At 39.8% G+C, this 18675-nt stretch overlaps 1 protein-coding gene across 3 annotated transcripts in view; it reads right to left on the reverse strand.

The window, feature by feature from the left end:
* Nucleotides 1–18675, reverse strand: part of ESR1 (estrogen receptor 1) — a 332293-nt gene that overhangs the window by 267244 nt on the left and 46374 nt on the right. The window lies entirely within an intron of this gene.

The following is an 18675-nucleotide window of genomic DNA, read 5'->3' on the forward strand; positions in this document are numbered from 1 at the left end:
ACTTACATTGCACATAGCGCTTCAGCCTCAGTTATATATCAAATGTAACCAGCCATGCTACCTATTAGCCAGAGGGCTTTAATAAGCATCTATTCTCTGTATTTTGCTGGGGGGAAAAAAACTTGAGGTATTAAAAAATTTAACTTTTGTGTCAAAATACATAAGTTTTGTTATCAAACACAAATAATCATAAAACATTTAAGAAACTCACTGAAGCCTATTACTGTTGTTACAGGAATAACTTAGAATAATTGCCCTCTTCATGGGCTCCGCCTGAAATTATACAAATCTTACAAATTTAAAAAGGCAAAATCATTTAAATCAATCAAGTAGTAGATGTACGTTCTTCTCAAAAAATGAGGGGGAGGCAGTGAAACTCACTGTTCTTTTTCATTGAAATGATCTATTTTTCCCTAATCTGAATAGTGTTTTTCTGGAACAATATAGAACTAACCAATAGCCCAACAGTTACAACAATGATCAATCTACCTTTATTGTACTAGAGGTCTCGTGCACGGGTAGGGTCCCTAGCAGCTGCCGGCTGCTGGCTGGGGCCTTCCTTCGTTCCGCACCACCCCCTGGTGGTCAGCACACATGATAGCAAGCAATCCAATTCCCTGTTGGTTGAACTCTCAAGGGGACACTTTGCCTATTAGGCTTTTATATATATAGACGGTCCACAAGTTTGATGAGCTTCAGCACTTTCGCTGTTTGAGAAAGAAAGCATAGGCAAGTGGAATTCACATGGTAATCTGTTCTTGGTTATCCCAGTGGGCTACAGCATGGGATAAAAGTACGTTTATAGTTGTGAGTATGAGAAGCAGAGTTTATTCTTGTATTGTTATTTATGAATCACTGTATTATTTTCCATGGGAACAACTGTAAACCTACTTTTGTCCCACCCTGTATGTCTATATAGAAGCAAAATATATAGACAGAACTGTTGAGGAAACAATGAGAAGCCTAAATCAGGAAATAGGAGTCGTTGGCTGAGAATTACTTGATTCCTCAGTGAATTTAGGAAGATGGTAACAGTGAGTCCAGACCATCCAGAGGGAAGTAAGTCACATTCCTTTTAATTGTCCAAAGAGCAGGTTACAAAAGTTGGACCCAAAGAAACAGAAAGCCATTTTCTTTTATATTCATCTGGACCTATGATAGCCTCACAATGTACACAGACGGAAAAGTGTCATTTAAAACTCTCCTATCTGTGACATGCTTTTTAAAACTATAAAGAAGTACACAATAACACCAGAGACAAACCTAACTTTTGATCTCATTAAGGAAGGTCACCTGGAAAATAAATGACTCTCCTTGAGCATTGTGGGAGGGACCGTGAAATGTTTCAACTGCCATGGAAAACAATATGGCAGTCCCTCAAAAAAATTAAAAATTTTCAATAGAGTGAAATTAAACTAGAATTATCATATGATCCAGCAATCCCGCTTCTGGGCATATATCCAAAGGAATCAAGAGCAAGGTCTCACAGAGATATTTGCACACCCATGTTCATAGCAGCATTATTCCTAATAGCCAAGAGGTAGAAACCACCCAAATGTCATCTTGTCTCCTTTTTGTATTCCTAATCAGTCTGCCAGGACTGAAGGAAAGGAGTAAGGTCCTATTTCTTTGTACCTATAACACTTAGCACATTCGTTATTCATTTGTTTACCCAAAAATATTGACTGAATGTCAGCAGCATCCTCAGCCCAATTCTAGGTGTAATGATCATCAATGTACAAATTATACATCTTCACTAAACACATGACTGGTGAACTTCACTGTAATGATTCTATTAAACTGTATTTAACACAACAGCAAACATTTAAATAGCAGGTATTATATGGAGAAACTTTTCTAAGCATCACTGTTGTCATCTCTAAGTTGTGAATGAAAAGGCTGAGAGGCTCACAGAGAGGTTAGGCAGCTTGCCCAAGATTGCACAGCTAAAAATTGCACAAAACTTGAGCATCAGAAGGCTTGTTCCAGAGACAGCGCCCATAACCACTCTGCTGCATTTGCTCAGCATGAACATTCTGCTCAAGTTACTGGGAATGATATGAATGATACCCTGCTCTTCTCCTGCATGAGCTCACAGGTTAGCAGGGTAGCAGGAGGGAGCTATGGTATGAAATAAGCACTATGACAGAGAGACACATATGGAAGCAGAGGAGGATTCAATGAACTTTATTTTTAAAATATGAAGGCTTTACAGTGAGAAATATTTAAGGTAAGCCATGACAAATAAATATATAAAAAAATAAACCCAGAGGAGAAGGAGGAAGAGAAGCAGGAAGGGAAAGGGAAGAGGACGAGGAGATCATTATGATACTGGAAAGGTTATCTCCAGGCACAGCGAATGGAGATTGACATTGCTGTGGATTGCTAGGGAACAGCAGTGAGTGACAGACGCACCTCTCAAGCCCCAATCAAAAACAGAGCAATGTCCTCCCTACAGAGGAAGCTGGGAGGTAGACACAGCCACGGCAGCAGCCCGATCTCTGCTGACAGCCGCCACCCGGGCGTCACAGGTGGTAAAGAATGACTTCGGACATGGGAACGTGCAAATGGGGGATTGGGAGGGCTATAAAGCAATATGTGCAAATAAACTACCATTTTTTATCTTATATGCATATAAAAATTCAGAAAGTGTATGTAGCCACATTTCCCCCGGCTTATTGAGATATAATTAATTGACATATAGCATGGTGTAAGTTGAATGTGTACAACACGATGATATGTGTTCTAATTGTCTCCTTCTAACAGGTATCTTTGAATGGTGGGGAAATGAGCAGTTTTGTCCTCTTACGCTACCCACCCCACCCCCACACTGTTTTTTAAGTCTTCTGCATGAAATGCAGTTCAATTGTTAGGAATACAGGCTCAGAAGCCAAACTTCCAGGATTCAAATGCCTACGCTGCCACTGGTTACAAGGAGACTTAGTGCAAGTCACATAACCTCTGTGCATCTGTTCCTGCACTTCACTTTGCTATCTGTAAAGTGGGGGTAATAACAGTTACCACCGCAAAAGGTTATTGTAAGTTCAATGGGTTGATAGAAGCACACTGCTTAGAATAGCGTTTAATATTGTTGTTGTTGCCTGGCCAGTGTAGCTCAGTGGTTGAGTGTCAACCCATGAACCAGGAGATCACAGTTTGATTCCCAGTCAGGGCATGTGCCCGGGTTGCAGGCTCAATCCCCAGTGTGGGGCATGCAGGAGGCAGCTGATCAATGATTCTCGTCATTGACATTTCTATTTCTCTTTCTCTTCCTCTCTGAAATCAATAAAAACATAATATTGTTGTGATTTTTAGAATCAGGGGGGATATATTATAAAAACTCAAGCTTATGATCTACTATACATGTCAAATTTTACTTTATTACATGTTGCTAAGAATAAAAAAAGCAAACATGTAAGATTTGGGAGAAAAAGAATGAAAAATAATTAATCAGAAAATTCATATAATGAAATGGACTACTGTTAATGTGGCCATCCAAATTAATAAAAGTTAAAGAGCCTTGCTATTTTTCACATCCGTATGCAAAATCAAATTGATAAAAACCACCTCCCCACTGAGGTGAGGCTTCTGTTATGTTATCACCTACAAGAGAGCCATTATATTTGGACATTTGTCTGCAGATTCACAAGCAAGTATATTTTTGTACTCAACTGGTAGAAAGAAGGATCAACAAAAAATGCTCTAGAGATATTCTGAGAGTGATAAAAAGCAGCACAGAAGTTTTATGAACCTGTGGGAGACTGCTGATCAGGAAGGTCCTCCTTAAATGAGAAATCTGTTGCTAGGATTCCAAAGCCTCAAATATCTGCAGGACTACAGGGGACTGATGAAGTCGTCTCGGCAAAAAGAATCGCCGACCATCAGCATCACAACAGCACAGTATGCTAAGAAACCTAGTCCAGAACGATGAAAAAATCCTGTAGACGTTAGATCATTTCTATTAGCTGTCATCCATCCCCAAAATAACCCCATCGTGAAAGATAGGATTCTTGTCTACAGAAAGCATGGCCAAAGGGTATCATTTGTCTGCTTTATAAATGTTTTATTTTAGTCAATTTTTGTGAAATCAACAAATGGCCCAATTAGGACCTACACTTCATTACAGTTTACACTTTTGCCCTTTGGAGCTTGGATTTGTACCTCTATGGGAAACAGCAAGCTGCCAACAAATGCAGCAAGCAGCCCTGGTTTTGCCCCGGTTTGGGGCCCCCTCCCCAGGCCGGGCAGGAGTGATCAGCGGGGTCCGATGCCAGGGGAGCAGCAAGCGCCAGGTGGATTTTGTCAGAAGCCTGGCAGCTCCTTTGAAGTTCTCAGAAATTAACCTTGTTACAGCAGCTGAGGTTATCACAACTTGGCATGTGAAGCCATTGGCACGGTCTTCAAAAACAATTCAGGAGGAAATGCCCTTCAGTGACCCTTCAGGTTGTAGCTGCCACTCTGGTCTTGGCAAATCAAAGAAGATGACACTTTTGACTTTGGATTATGCCTTTTATTTTTCTGCATCTCCCTTGTAAATGATAACCCCCCTCCTCTCCTCCCTAGCAGTCAGGCCTCTTACATGGCCCACAGGCCTCCCAAGGAAGCCCAGGGAATAGCCTGATTATTTAAATACCAGTTTGCCTTTCTTAAAGTACCTCCATGCTCCAAAGTAACTTCGCAATCCCATTTCTGCACTGGGATGAGCGGAGGTGTTACAAGCAAGACAACCTGATGCAAGAGCTTCATACTCAGTTAGAAGCGAAGTGAACGGTCCCACTTCTGGAGTAGGTTTCTTAGCATACTGTGCTGTTGTGATGCTCATGGTCGGTAATTCTTTTTGCCGAGACGACTTCATCAGTCCCCTGTAGTCCTGCAGTTTTAAAATGGGACAGATTAACTCAGTTAATCCCAAATGAGTATGTAATCAACAGAAGGCGTGGAAGGAAATAATTGCAGAGGGTGAAGGCATCCAGTGGAGGACAGAAGTATCATTGCGACTCCAAGAAAACCAGGATGAACAACCTGGCCCCCTCCCTTTGGGGAACCAGATGCACATGGCCTGGGCATTCTGGAATCTAGCACGAGGAAGGAAGAAATCCTAATATGTAGGGAAGTAAAACTCATCATCATATCATTGCTGTTTTTTATCACCTACTCCGCTCCTTTGTTCTTAATTTGTTGAGCATATAACGAACAGTGGTTAAGGGAAAGGATTCTGGAACTTAACAGAGGGGTCTCTTATTTCCATTCTATCACTTCCTAAATGCAGGGTCTTTCCCACTATAAAATGGGGATAACGGGAACCTCATAAGATCATGGTGAGAATTAAATCTAATTTATGGGAAGTGTGCTTGACCTATAAATATTCCTACAATACAAGAGATGAGGAGGAGGAGGAGGATGAGGATGATGACGACGACAATGACAATAATTAACAATTAATTCTAGGGCACCTACAATATGTGGCCCCAGGTGCTGGAAATGATGCATATTCCTCATCACAAATAGCACACAATTAAGCAGAAGAGATAGACCTGCTGCTGAATAAATATACTACCTGATGGTGCAGTGTATTTGACCTGGGGTCAAGGTGCAGAAGAGTGTGGGGTCAATAATGTGAGTTCTTGAATTGAATCCAAATTCTGGCTTTACTACTTGCTAGCTGGTTGGTCTTGGACAAGTCATTTCTCTCTTTAGTGCCTCAGTTTCCTCAGTTTCCAGTAAAATGGGGATATACACAGCTCCCATCTCACTGGGTTGTTGTGAAGAGTAAAAGAATCAGTATGTGTAAAGTACCTAGAACAGTCTATGCTATAGAGTAAGGGCTGTATAAATGAATGATATCTTATTGTTTTCTGGGCTCTTCACAGGTCCAGAAGGAGATAAGAATTCCAGGATGAAGCAGCAGATGAAGAAGCAATAGAAACAGAAGGTGGTGATCATAACAGGGAGAAGAGAGACTGGAGCACAGACTGTGTGGCCACACAGCCCTAGGAGATCCATTGGGAGAGGCTAGACTCACAGGGTCAGGAACCTTTAGTTCTTCATGTATCCAAAGGCAACCATCCCTTAAATCTCAATGTAATGGATCATACTATCTTCATGGGTCATGGTTAGAGTAGCCAGAGTCTGCAAAATTGGATCTTATGGCCAATAAAAAAGACCCTCTGCCCCCAAATTTGTCCCCTACTAACCATTATGTGAAGCCAAAAGTGTTTTCATCATTGCAGTTAGTATTGGGGTTAAGTCACTATATCCAAAAAATTATTTCAAAATGCAATAGATCAATTGAAAAGATAACCAATTGAATTAATACCCACTATCACAGAAGCATGAGTTGTATACATCCCATATAACTATATACACACAAAAGTCAAAGGAATCATATGTACCCATATGCAAACCTTGAAAATACAGTCATTTTATTTATTTTTTATGAGAGAAATAAGCCACGGACACTTGCTCATAACCAGAATAACTTCAACTAGCAAATATAAGCAAGTTCTTAGTTCTTTGGAATTATATTAGCACGATTATGAAATCACTTTTTATCTTTCTGACTAAAGGGATTACATATCATATGTGAAAACAATATCGGTTACTTTTTTATTTTAGTTTAACAGCATACATTTTTTATGATGTAAATTAACTGCATGATGAGACTAAGACCCTATGAACTTGAGCTTCTTATTAATAGTAGCAATTTTATAATTGAAATAGAAATGTTATCCTAGAAGGAAAAAGATGCATAGATTTCTAAAACTCTATTATAAAAAGTTACCAAGTATAAGTTGAAGAAACTTGCATTTTCATATTTTATCTTTCCAAAAGGAAAGAAAATTATGAAAAGACTTTTTTGAGTAAACAGCAGTCAGTTAATAAGAGTGGGGAGAGCAATTCTGGGTCCTTCTATCATTGCTCATAATTCCACATTCCCTGTTTCTCGTCTTCTATTTCATAGTGGCCCCATTTCATTATGACTAGCAATTTCTTTTTCTGATTAGTTTGAAAGCAGCATTTTCCACTAATGTAGATGCCTGCTACAGTCTATCAAGACATAACCATAGATTTAACCTCTATCTTATTCTCTCAACTGCATAATGAAAGTGGAAAAGTAGACATCTTGTTCTGTCTCACTGATGAGAGGGGGGGAGATTATGAAGGTTATTAGAAACCAAAGGCCTTGCAACTCAATTTCCCTGTGATCATGCGGCTATTATTCTATGAGTCGGGATAAAATTTAATCAGTATTTCATCATCGCAAGCCATACCTGAGGCACTGAATTGGTGTAAACTCTCAGAGAGTTTCTAGCCATGTGAGACAGAGATCTACGTGGGGGGCGCAGCAGTGACATGAAGCAGCGGAGACCTGGTAACACCTCAAATAGCCTCTCATGTGGCTCTGTGGTTGGTTGGCCGCTACATGGACACTGCAAGTAGCTGTTCCATTTCCACATTGCTCTAGGTACCAGCCAAGCCCAACCTGTCCAAGGATTTAAAATTTTAAAAAATGTTAAAACCTATCTGCCTGTGTGTTTTTATCTGCTAATCAATCTCCCTGAAGCAGAGAAAGAAGGTGCAAAGATCAAGTGTGCACTTCACCTTTGGGTGGCACACGGGTACCTTTCTAGAGAAAAGAGATAAGTAAAATTTCTTTTTTTATGATTACTTAGATACAAAGATCCTCCTAACTGCAGTTTGGCTAGACAGAGAAAATTGAATCTATTTAATTTAATGCCCTATTAAAATTTGTGTGAAAGTGGTCTCAGAGATAAAAGGAAAATTTAGGATAAATGTTTCCCCAGAGAAGACTTGCAGGAATGTCTTCAGTGCCACACTTGATGCCTGCAATCATTCTATCATCACATGCCCATGAAACTCAGGGAGCCTAGTTCCTCTAGGAATTCCAAGTTATTCAATGTGAGAGATTGTGTCCTCATGACCTACTGGTCTAGAGTAGACTCTGAATTGGAAGTGGATTAAATCGTGAAGACCCACATTTATTTGTTAATGATTCAAGGTCAAAGGTAGGTCAGAAAAAGGAGATAAATAAAACAGGAGGTAGTGATGAAGCAAAGTGAGACAGATGGGACAGGTGTTGACTCTGGACCTGAAGAAGCTGAAATTCAAGCCCCCCTGAGAAGGAGGGCAGATTGGCCGTGGAAAATGGAAGACTGACAAATCTCAGAGGGAAGGCAGGAATGGGGTGTTGGGGGCAGGGAGAGTAACCGGGGAATTTATATGCATATATGCATAGCCCATGGACACAGATAATGGGTACAGCATAGTGAAGGCTGGAGAGGGGCAAGTGCTGGGTGGAGGGGGCCGTTGAGGGCAAAGAGAGGGCAGGACATCTGTAATACTTTCAACAATAATGATAAACTTAATAAAAAGAATAAGAAAATGGAAGACTGGACAAGACCAGAAGAAGATGATCAGAGGGCAGGACCACGGAATGAGCTAGACCAGGCCAACAGTGTGAGGCAGGGAGTTCTCATCAAGAGTGATGGGCAAGCAGAGCCTGGGCTGGGGGATGGGCGAGCAGGCAGGATGCAAGACGGACCCAGCAGGTGGTCAGCATCAGGGTCTAAAGCAGCAGGAAGAGTTGCTGCAGTGAAAGGGTTGGGGACCAGGATACTGGGCCCTGACCCTGGGGAAAAAAAACGGGGGCAAGGCAAGAGCCCAGTGTCTGGGGCCTCAGAAATTCCCAGGCCGGTGTGCATAACAGGAAGAGGGACTCAGGCACTGGACCAAGGGGAGAGACAGAGGCTTCCAGCAGAAACTAAGAAGGAATTAGTCCCTAAACATAGGATGCAGTTCAGGGCAGGGGCAGCAACAAGGCTAATGTGCTGTGTCACAGAAGGAATTGATACTGTTGTAATTAACCTAGTTATTAATAACGGGAAAGGAGCTAAGGGAAGGTCAAATATTATAGGTATGTCAACTGGGAAGCTTTGCCAAGAAACTGCAGCTGTACACTCTCTAGGGAGCCTCTGGTCTCTTCCCTGCAGATTGCTGGGGGAAGGGACTGGACAGGGGAGAGATAGACCAGTAAAGTCACACACAGGAATAGGTCATTGGCCAGAATGGGTGTGGCCACTGCAAGCTTGAAGATTTGAGATATTTAATCCCCTAAACAAAGGAGCTTACTCTCTCTGTTTCTCTTGGCTTCTCTTGGTTGACTCCTGCCTTTCAGGGCTCTCTCACTCCACAGCCATGTGGACCCCACACACAAGGCACTAATGAACTGCAACTAGCCTGATGCTGACCTGGACCCGGCTGCAACCTGGAACGGAAACTCTGGACACTGGCTTTGCTTCTAGCTCTGCTGAGTCACCAGCTACACTCTTCCAGGACTGAACGAAGGGAAATGGAACTTTGGAAACCCGGGGATGTAATTCCACCCAAATAAAAAGCACTTATCCGCCCGCCCATGTGAGTCCCTCTTCTTTGAGAGAGCCTAAGGATTCCACCCCCAGCACTCAGTGGGGAAAGGGACACCTCACTTCCCCCAATAACAGAATAATCCCTACCCAAGGGGGGAATCTTAATTCCCTGTTTACCACTTTCAGCCTTGCCACTGGTCACTCTGGAACTTTGGGCAAGCTACTTAACCTCTCTGAGCCTCCGTGTCCCCGTCTGTAATAGGCTAATAGGACCTATCGCATAGACTTGCTGAGAGGTTTAAGACAATGAGTGCAGCCTACTTACTACCATGTCTAGCACATGGTGGGGTTCAACACATACTAACTTTTCTTTACCTTACTATTCCTTTCACTTTATTCCTAATCAACTCTAAGTTTTTTAAAGATAGGTCTAAGCCTTACTAAGTCCCCTGTGAATCTTGCCCAGTTCCTACCGTAATGCCAGGGACATATAGGCCCCATATGCTCCATGGTGAATTCACTGACAATGAATGAACAGAGTGGTAGAGTGGTTGTGGAATATAAAGGTGTCATAGCACACCTTTCTTGGTTACTGGAAGTCAAACAAATGAATATTTTCATCTACAGGCATTTTTAGCATCACCTTTTCTGGAACAAACCCTGTATTTTAGTACTGAGTTTGTATAGCACAGACTACATCTATGGTCATTAAAACCAAGTAGAACTTCAGAGTAAGGAAGCACTTTTGTCATTCTCTACAAGGGGGGGGGGGGGGGAGAAGCGGGGGCGGGGGCGGGGAGGAAGAGTTAGAGATAGGGTTAGACTGTCCCAAAGCACCAGCAGCCATTTCTTGGTGGCTAGTGGACTGGGGAAGGAATGGGAGGAGGGTAAGGGATTTAAGGAGGAGGTGCAGCAAAATATTGGGGTCAATGGTGGATATGTCCCTTATCTTGATTATGGTGATGGTTTCTTGGGTACATAGATATGTCAAAACTTATCAAATTGTACACTTTAAATATGCATAGTTTATTATGTGTCAATTATACCTCAATAAAGCTGTCAAAAAGGCTGAAAGTTATCAAAGAATTTTTTTAAGTACTCAAGGTTTGGGATCAGAACAAAACATCAAATAGCTACTCTGTCTTCAGTTGATAAAAATCTTTCTGATAAATAAATTCAAAGATTTCTCAATGTTCAGTTGAACTGCCATAAGATGTGGATTTTTTCCTTAACAATAATATAACAATGTTAATAGCTGAAATTAAATCTCTCACTATGGTCTTAAATGATCTATGCACTTTAATATGTTGCATGATTTAATCCACAGTATAAACCCATGATGTAGCTAGAGCAGCACCCTCATTTAGATGATGCGCTAAGAATGAAGATCACACACCAAGAGCGAACTGGCATTGCAAACCAGGCAGTCTGAGTCCAAAGCGCATGCTGTTAGTCAAAGCTCTTCTGCCTCCTGATCTGACTTTAGGGGAAATCTCCCATTGAGGCTCTCAGTCAAGGGCCTCTGTCTTCTCCTGTCCTGGGGCCTATTTTCCCTTAGCATGATTCATCAACTTGTCTTTTGACAAAAGGTGATATGTCACAATTTAAGTTGGATGTAGTTCAGAAATGAAAAAATTCATTTGAAAATCAACTAATATAATTTATCATATTCATCATATTAGCAGAGTGAGGGAAAATATCCATATGATTACCTTCATAGATGCAGAAAAATATTTGATAAAATGAATAATATATTAATAATAAAATAATATTGTCACAGTAAGCCAGTTGATTAAATTATTAAACTTCACATTAATTCACAATTTGAAAATAACTGTTAGCCAAACTAGTTAGAATTAACTATTTTGATTTTTTTAAAGACTTAAAGTTTTTTTAAAAAAAAAATTACAGAGTAAATATAATTTCTAATAATGAGATGTTAAAAGTTGTTCTTCTGAGATCAGAAATAAAAAAAGAATGTCCACCATCACCTTCTATTACCATTGTGTTAGAGGGTCCTTGTTGGTGCAGTAAGGCAAGAAAAAAGAATTTATAAAGCCAGGAAGAACCAATTAAAATGACATGATTATATATTTGGAAAATTTTAAAGACTCTTACAGAAAAAATTATTATAACTAATAAGTTTAATTAGCAAGTTTTCTGGATACAAGGACAACATCCAAAAAATGTATTGTATTTCTCTGTAGCATCAATAGTTAGAAAGACATTTTTAAAAATATCTTTTATAATAACATAAATGTATCAACTATCTAGAAACAAATGTAAGAAAAGATGTGCAAGTATTCTACACAGAAAACTCTTAAAACTATTTTTTAAAAATAAAGATAAATTAAATGAGGCTTAAGTAAACTGAGAGATATACTATATTGATGGATTGGAAGACCCAATATTATAAATTACTTTTATGCCGTGATCTAGAGTTGGTTTCATCTCCTTACAATCTAAGCAAATATGCCCTGTGATTTTCCATCTCTTTTTTCCTACTAAAAAGTCTTTTTTATTAAATTTATTGGGGTGACATTGTTTAATAAGATTATGTAGGTTTCAAATGCACATATCAATGATACATAATCTGTATATTGCATCTCTTTATTTTTACTCCTCTCTTTCTTCTCCTCCTGCCCAAATCCAATCATTTTACACAATATTACCTTTTTATAAGTTCGTCCTTGTGCAGCTCAGCTTAAGAACATTTTTCTTGGTTTGAATTCTATAATAATTTTTAATATTTAATTATTCTTAATAATGTTTGCAAACTCTTATACATTATGTAGATAGTTGTCACCTCTCCAACAAGAACACTCACCCCAAGAGGACAAATATTCAGATCTTATATTTCTTCACTTATTCTTTGTATAGTGCCTTCCACATAGGAAATGCTTGATACACATGTACAAATGTGATTTGTTTTATATGCAATATGTTGCCACAATTACTGGATAAGAATTAGACAACACGCCCAATATCTTTGAAATCTAAGATTTATATGGTTTTTTTCCTATTAATTAGAACAGTATGACAAACAATAATTTTAGGAGCCTTACAAATTCCCAAGAATTTATCCAGAAAACTAAGAATTGGATTCTTTACCCAGAAACTCTATAGTCCTAAATGAAAGCACTTAGCCATAAGATTTCCTAGAAGAGCACACAAAAACACTCAAGATCCTTTTAAATAAATTCTGTGTTCTTTGTGTTTTATAATACCAGAGGGACCCAATTAAGTATACCACCTCCACCTGCCCTCAAAACCTATGAACAGTGGTTCAGCAAACACACTGAACCTAAAGCTCCAACCAACAGAAACTACCACGAGTAGACTAGAATGACAGCAAATGTGTTCCCTAATTTTATTTGCTCACATTCTAGGATAAGACACTTAAAATCCAAAAGTTTAGCCCTTAAAATTACCAAACAAAAGCATATTTCCTAGGTTGCCAGAGAGTCCCAGAAGAATTATGAAAATGGATTCATAAAATTGCTCCAGGTGCTATCATCTGTCATCACTCTGTATATTTAAATATGAAAATGAGACAGAGCAGGGACAGAGATGAGAAAGGAACCCAGGCAAACACTGATACTGCTAAAACCAAGCAGATTTCCTCTGTCTCACAAGGATATGTCCAAAAGGTGGGGTGAGCCACAAAAACATGCAATCATCCCTTTTGGCAAATAGTAGCTTAAGAAAGAGACAAGAGGTTCTTCATCCTATGTAGTTCCTCCAACAGAACTGGAGAACTGGAGTGAGTGTGAGTGTGTGTGTGTGTGTGTGTGTGTGTGTGTGTAATATTACTAGTGTCATCTGGTGATCCTGGATTGTCCTATCATATTTCTGTGTATGCATCTCTAAAGTAATGAGGCGGGGACCTAGTTATTTCATTGGGGGGCCATTACATGTCAGTGTTTGAGGGTCGTTTCTCTTGGACTAGTTAGTTTCCTCAGAGGTGATTCCTCTAAATTCCTTACTGGATGGTACAAGCCTTGCTATCAGTATTGAGGTGGGAGGGGCTGGGGTCTCCCCATCGGCAAGATAGACTTCATTTAGTCTCTCTATTTTTCAGAAGGGATTACCCCTCTCTGCCAATCTGCAGAGGACCCGGAATCAGGAGGACATCTGTGGCTGTAATGGCTCCTTTCACCCAATCCTGTTTTCAGCCTCATCTCAACCCTCATGGGAGCACCTGTTGCCTCCAAACCCCAAGCCTTTCAGGGGCTCCTTAGTTTGATGGACTTGCCTTTTTTTCATTTTCATTTTTATTTTTCAATTAGTTTACTTTCCGTATTATTTGGTATTGGTTTCAGGTACACAGCATAGTGGTTAGACAATCATACACTTTCCATAGTATCCGTCCCAATAGTTCCAGTACCCCACTGGCGCTATACATAGTCATTACAGAACACCAGTTATTGACTATACTCCCTATGCTGTATTCTGCATCCCTGTGACTATTCTGTAACTATGTTGGGCTTGCCTTGTAATGGCTGCCCCCATTCCTCAGGCTTAGGTTTCACCTGAACTATTCTGCTAAATTGGTTACCTGTCATCCATCAGCTTGCCATTCCAGCATTTCGTGTGTCGCTCCAGTCTGCTGTTGCCTGCTCTCCCATCATCTTTGTTCTTATGAATTTTCTGCCTTTTGTCATTCCTTTGTTGTCATTTTAGTGTTTCCAAGGAAGTGGCTTTTCTAAGTTTAGACAGAGGCGCCTGGTTATATTTTATATGTAATCTAAAGGGCTTCTCTCTAAACAGCTCCATATGCCTGGTGCCTACCCGCCCTCCTTCTTCCTAAATCAAAAGTGTATGACACAGGAGATACAACAAGTATAGATTTTAAAAGAACTACATAGTTCTTTATCACTGAGAGCCTGAAACTATCTAACCTTTAGCACTTTGTGTATGTTATTTCTACGTAAGTGTGACCCATCGCCATACTTATATGAACCCTCTACTGGTAGAGAAAGGCTTATAATCAATGTTATGTAATAGAGTTAGCTGAAAAGTGCTCATATTTGCCTCCCAACCCTCCTTTACATCACACTATGAAGTCACAACTTGCTCAGATCATGAATTAGTTTTAAACAAAATTTTGGCTCATTGGCTTTATGCCAAGAAGAATGCTACTTATGGCTGATCATGATGGTTTTGTGGAAACATGATGGTTTCAAAGCAGTCTAGATTTTCATTTCAGTATCATAAGACAGCAAAGTTGCTCATCTCCAGAAACACATCAGGATTTATAAACACTCGGCTCGTTAATGCCAGAGTGACTATTGGCAGAGGTTCCCACCGGCATCATTTGGGCCCAAAGAACGGCTTCCTCTGAAAGCCCTTCACTATCAGCTGTGTTGGTTCACATCTTCTCGTTTTCTTTCTACAACAAAAGACACCAGCTTTCCCTCGCACAGACACGGCTTTGGGCGGCTTTTCCCTCTGCTTCTGAACTCACTCATATCTGCCACTTTCTCTGCATTGCCTCTGCCTCCTCCCCAAGCCAGGCATGCTCTTCCCCATCTAATCCTCCCAATACGTGAGGACTGTCAACGAGAACTCAGGCTTCCAATGTGTCACTTCCCTTTCAAGGAGCTCCAATGCTGTCACCCACAGAGAGACACCAACACATCTTAGCAGCCAGGGCTGTGCAGGTCTCCCCAGTCAGAGCACATGTACCTGCATCCACTCAAACCCACACTCACCCCACCCTTCCCAGTCCCCTGAACACCCTGTGCTCACCCCAAAGCTGCCAATCCCTTGCTCAGGAGCAGTTACCATCCTCTCAAGTATATCTCTCTCTGCCTCAATTATTCCTGGTTTCCAAGGCCCTGATTATAATCTATCTCCCTGACAAGATTCTCCCAATGCCTCCAGGGATGGTCAATCTCACGAAATTAATGTGTCACTGTCCTTTGGAAAGCAAATCATATTCTGTCTGGCATTAGTGGGCTGGTTTAGATGTCTGTGATTACCTCAAATAAGATAAAACATCCTCTGCCTGTACAGCTAGCTCCCCGAGAACCTACCACAATGCCATGTACATTTACTTAGCAATGAATCAGTTGCTTTTGAACAAGAGTGAATTCCTGTTAACATGGCTGTGCCAAAAGCCTATACTTGCAACTCCAAACCAATGAGTCTGCTAAACACAGGTTCTAGGAAGGAGAGGCCGGGTCCTTGTCTTACCAGCCTCTTGCACAGCAACTTGTTCTCCCAGCATTGAGCATGCTGCCCAGGGCTGAGCAGACACAATGCAGAGATGTTAAATGAATGAATGAGAGCCTTTCTATCTTCCTTAACAAACATTTGAGTCCCATCATTTCCAAAGAGTTGCTGGGTCCGTGCTGATTACCATACCTAAAATTTCTTTTCATATTTTTCATATTTTTCAAACATCAGCAGCTCTACTTAAACAGCCCAATCCTCTATCTCCCCAGCAATCTTGCCCCATCAATTGGTCTATTCCATCATGCTTCGTATTTCAGCCTATTGGCAAGGACAGAAGTGAATTTCATTCTCCCAGTCCTTGTATCATTGTTCTCACTGGTATAATGTTTTAGGATTTGATAGAAATGCAGAATTCTCAAACATGTTTTTAAAGTGAGAAGCTTAGTAATACTCAATTCTTTAGCCACCAAAACTAATCCAATATTTTAAATTATTTTTCCAACACTCCTTGAGTACTTAGTAAGTGCCAGTCTCTTTGCTAGGTGCTGATGTGCAAAGATGATGTTACTCAACTGTAATTCAATACAGTGTTCTTCATCCTTTGTATAAATAGATGAAGCTCATGCTCCTCTCCAAATATAGCCCTCTGGAGAGAATTGGCTTCCTCAGTACACAGCTTGTTACTGATTCATAGAAAAAAGGATATATCTTCTGTATACTCTCACCAACCCACAAGATATTTTATTTTCTCATTTCATATGAAAACAATCGCTTTGTGGTTTGTTTTCCAAATTTAATAATGTTCCATTTTATTATAATCCTATATAATAAAAGCCTAATATGCAAATCGACCTAACGGCAGAATGACTGGTGGAATGACTGGTCGCTATGACACACACTGACACACTGACCACCAGGGAGCAGATGCTCAACGCAGGAGCTGCCCCCAGCCTGCAGGCCCCAGGCCAGCCAAGGTGGGTGCCAGCGGGGGCCCCCCTGATCGCCCCGCCTATCACCCTGCAGAAGAAGGTGACCAGCAGCAGTGGCAGGACGATCAGGGGACAGGACCGGCCGGTGAGCGGGCAGCGCCAGGCCAGCCAAGGTGGGTGCCAGTGGGCCCCCTCTCCCCGATCACCCCACTGGTCGCCCTATAGATCGGCCCTGATCTCTGGCCAGGCCTAGGGACCCTCCTCGTACACGAATTTCATGCACCAGGCCTCTAGTGTTTTATAACATTCATTCATTCAACAAATACACAGAGTGTCATACCAGCAAGGTGCTACAGTTAAAATGGTGACTGATAAAGAAAATGCTTTTTAAATTATACACAAAATGCTAACAGAGCTCCTTCCCCCACTTCACCACCTTTTCTCCTTAAGAATCACTGATCTAGAGGTAAGAATAGATTTTTTTTTATTTTAATGTTTTTATTTATATCAGAGAAAGGAAGGGAGAGAGAGACAGCTAGAAACCATCAATGATGAGACAGAATCATTGATCAGCTGCCTCCTGCACACCCCCTACTGGGAATCAAGCCTGCAACCTGGTCATGTGCCATGGCCTGGAACTGAACTGTGACCTCCTGGTTCACAGGTCAACGCTCAACCACTGGGACACCTGGGCCATGCAAGAAACTATTTATTGCACATATAATTTTCCAAGACACTATTATTCCCATTTCATTTTTTAAATAAAGTTGGTTAACTTTTTACCCTTATAAAAATACTGCATGATTAATATGAAAAATGCAGAAAAGTTGAAGCAAAAATAATTCATTCATAATCCTACAACAAGAGTCAGATATGTTAATGGTTTTATTTTTTTCTAGTTTTATTCATCTTACTAGATCACTTTTACTCTAATAGGAAATATAACAAGAAAGATATGAGACCAGTATGAAGAAGATTAATGCTATAGGAGGACCTGACACAAGATCAAACAAATGTAAAAACCACAAAACTGTCAAATCATTAAAAATCAGAATACACATTTGAGTTAATCATGACCATAAACCTAATATGCTTTGCTCTTATTTGTTTGGTTATTTTTTAATAAAATTCCTTGAAAATTCACACAGAATTCTAAATGTTGAAAACTAGACCAAAATTATGAATAACAATAATTAGTAGACATTAAAATATACAACTATTATACTCAAAGAAACAAGTCTTAGACCTTACAATAGATAAACAGATCAGTGGACTATAAAAAAAAGAACCAAAAAACAGATAATAGTACATGTGGAAATGTAATTTACTATAGAAAAGACAGTTTCTTGAATATGGGATGCTTAAACAATTGCCCGTCCATCTAAAAGAAAATACAGTTAGGCCCTCTACCTTTATATAACAATAAATTCTAGATGGAAAAAATACTAAAATATTACAAATAGAAAGAAATGGAAATTAGAATTTAAGTTAGAAGATATTTAAGAAAATAGATGTGAAGACCTTTTAAAGTAAGACAGGAAATCCAGGTTCTGTAAAGGAAAAAAGATAAGTATGATTAGCATAAGGTTATTTTTTAAATTTTATGGTAGAAAATTAGAAAAATAAAATAAAAAATAAATCAAACACAGAACAACTAATATGATAAAAAAATCTATAATATTCAGAAAGATTTTATAAATTAATGAGAGAAAAAAAGCAACTCTGTTGGGGAAGATGGGCAGAGATTGGCCAAGGATATACATAGGTAAGTGACAGATCAGAAAATCCAAAGAAACAATAAAAATATGAACATACTCAACCTCATTAGAAGTCAAGGAAATTAAAATTAAATTAGTAATGCTTGCGCATTAGACTAGCAAAAATCAGACAGTGGAGAATGACAAGGGCAGTGGAAATGTGAGGAAAATGATACCTCAAATGTCACTAGTGAGAATGTGATTTATAATATTTTTAGAAAATAGTATGAGAAACGCAATTAACATTCAAAAATACACCAACCCTTTGAACCAGTAATTCTACTTTTGGAAATTAGACCATAAAAATAAAATCACCAACAGCTAAGAATATGTGTCTACAAGTATTTGTAGTGAAAAAAACGTCTTTATGTACTGAAAACTTTTCACGACAGAATGCCTTTGATAGCAGAATACTTTAAAAAA

The sequence above is a fragment of the Myotis daubentonii genome, chromosome 6, assembly GCF_963259705.1.
Source record: "Myotis daubentonii chromosome 6, mMyoDau2.1, whole genome shotgun sequence".
Classification (NCBI taxonomy): Eukaryota; Metazoa; Chordata; class Mammalia; order Chiroptera; family Vespertilionidae; genus Myotis; species Myotis daubentonii.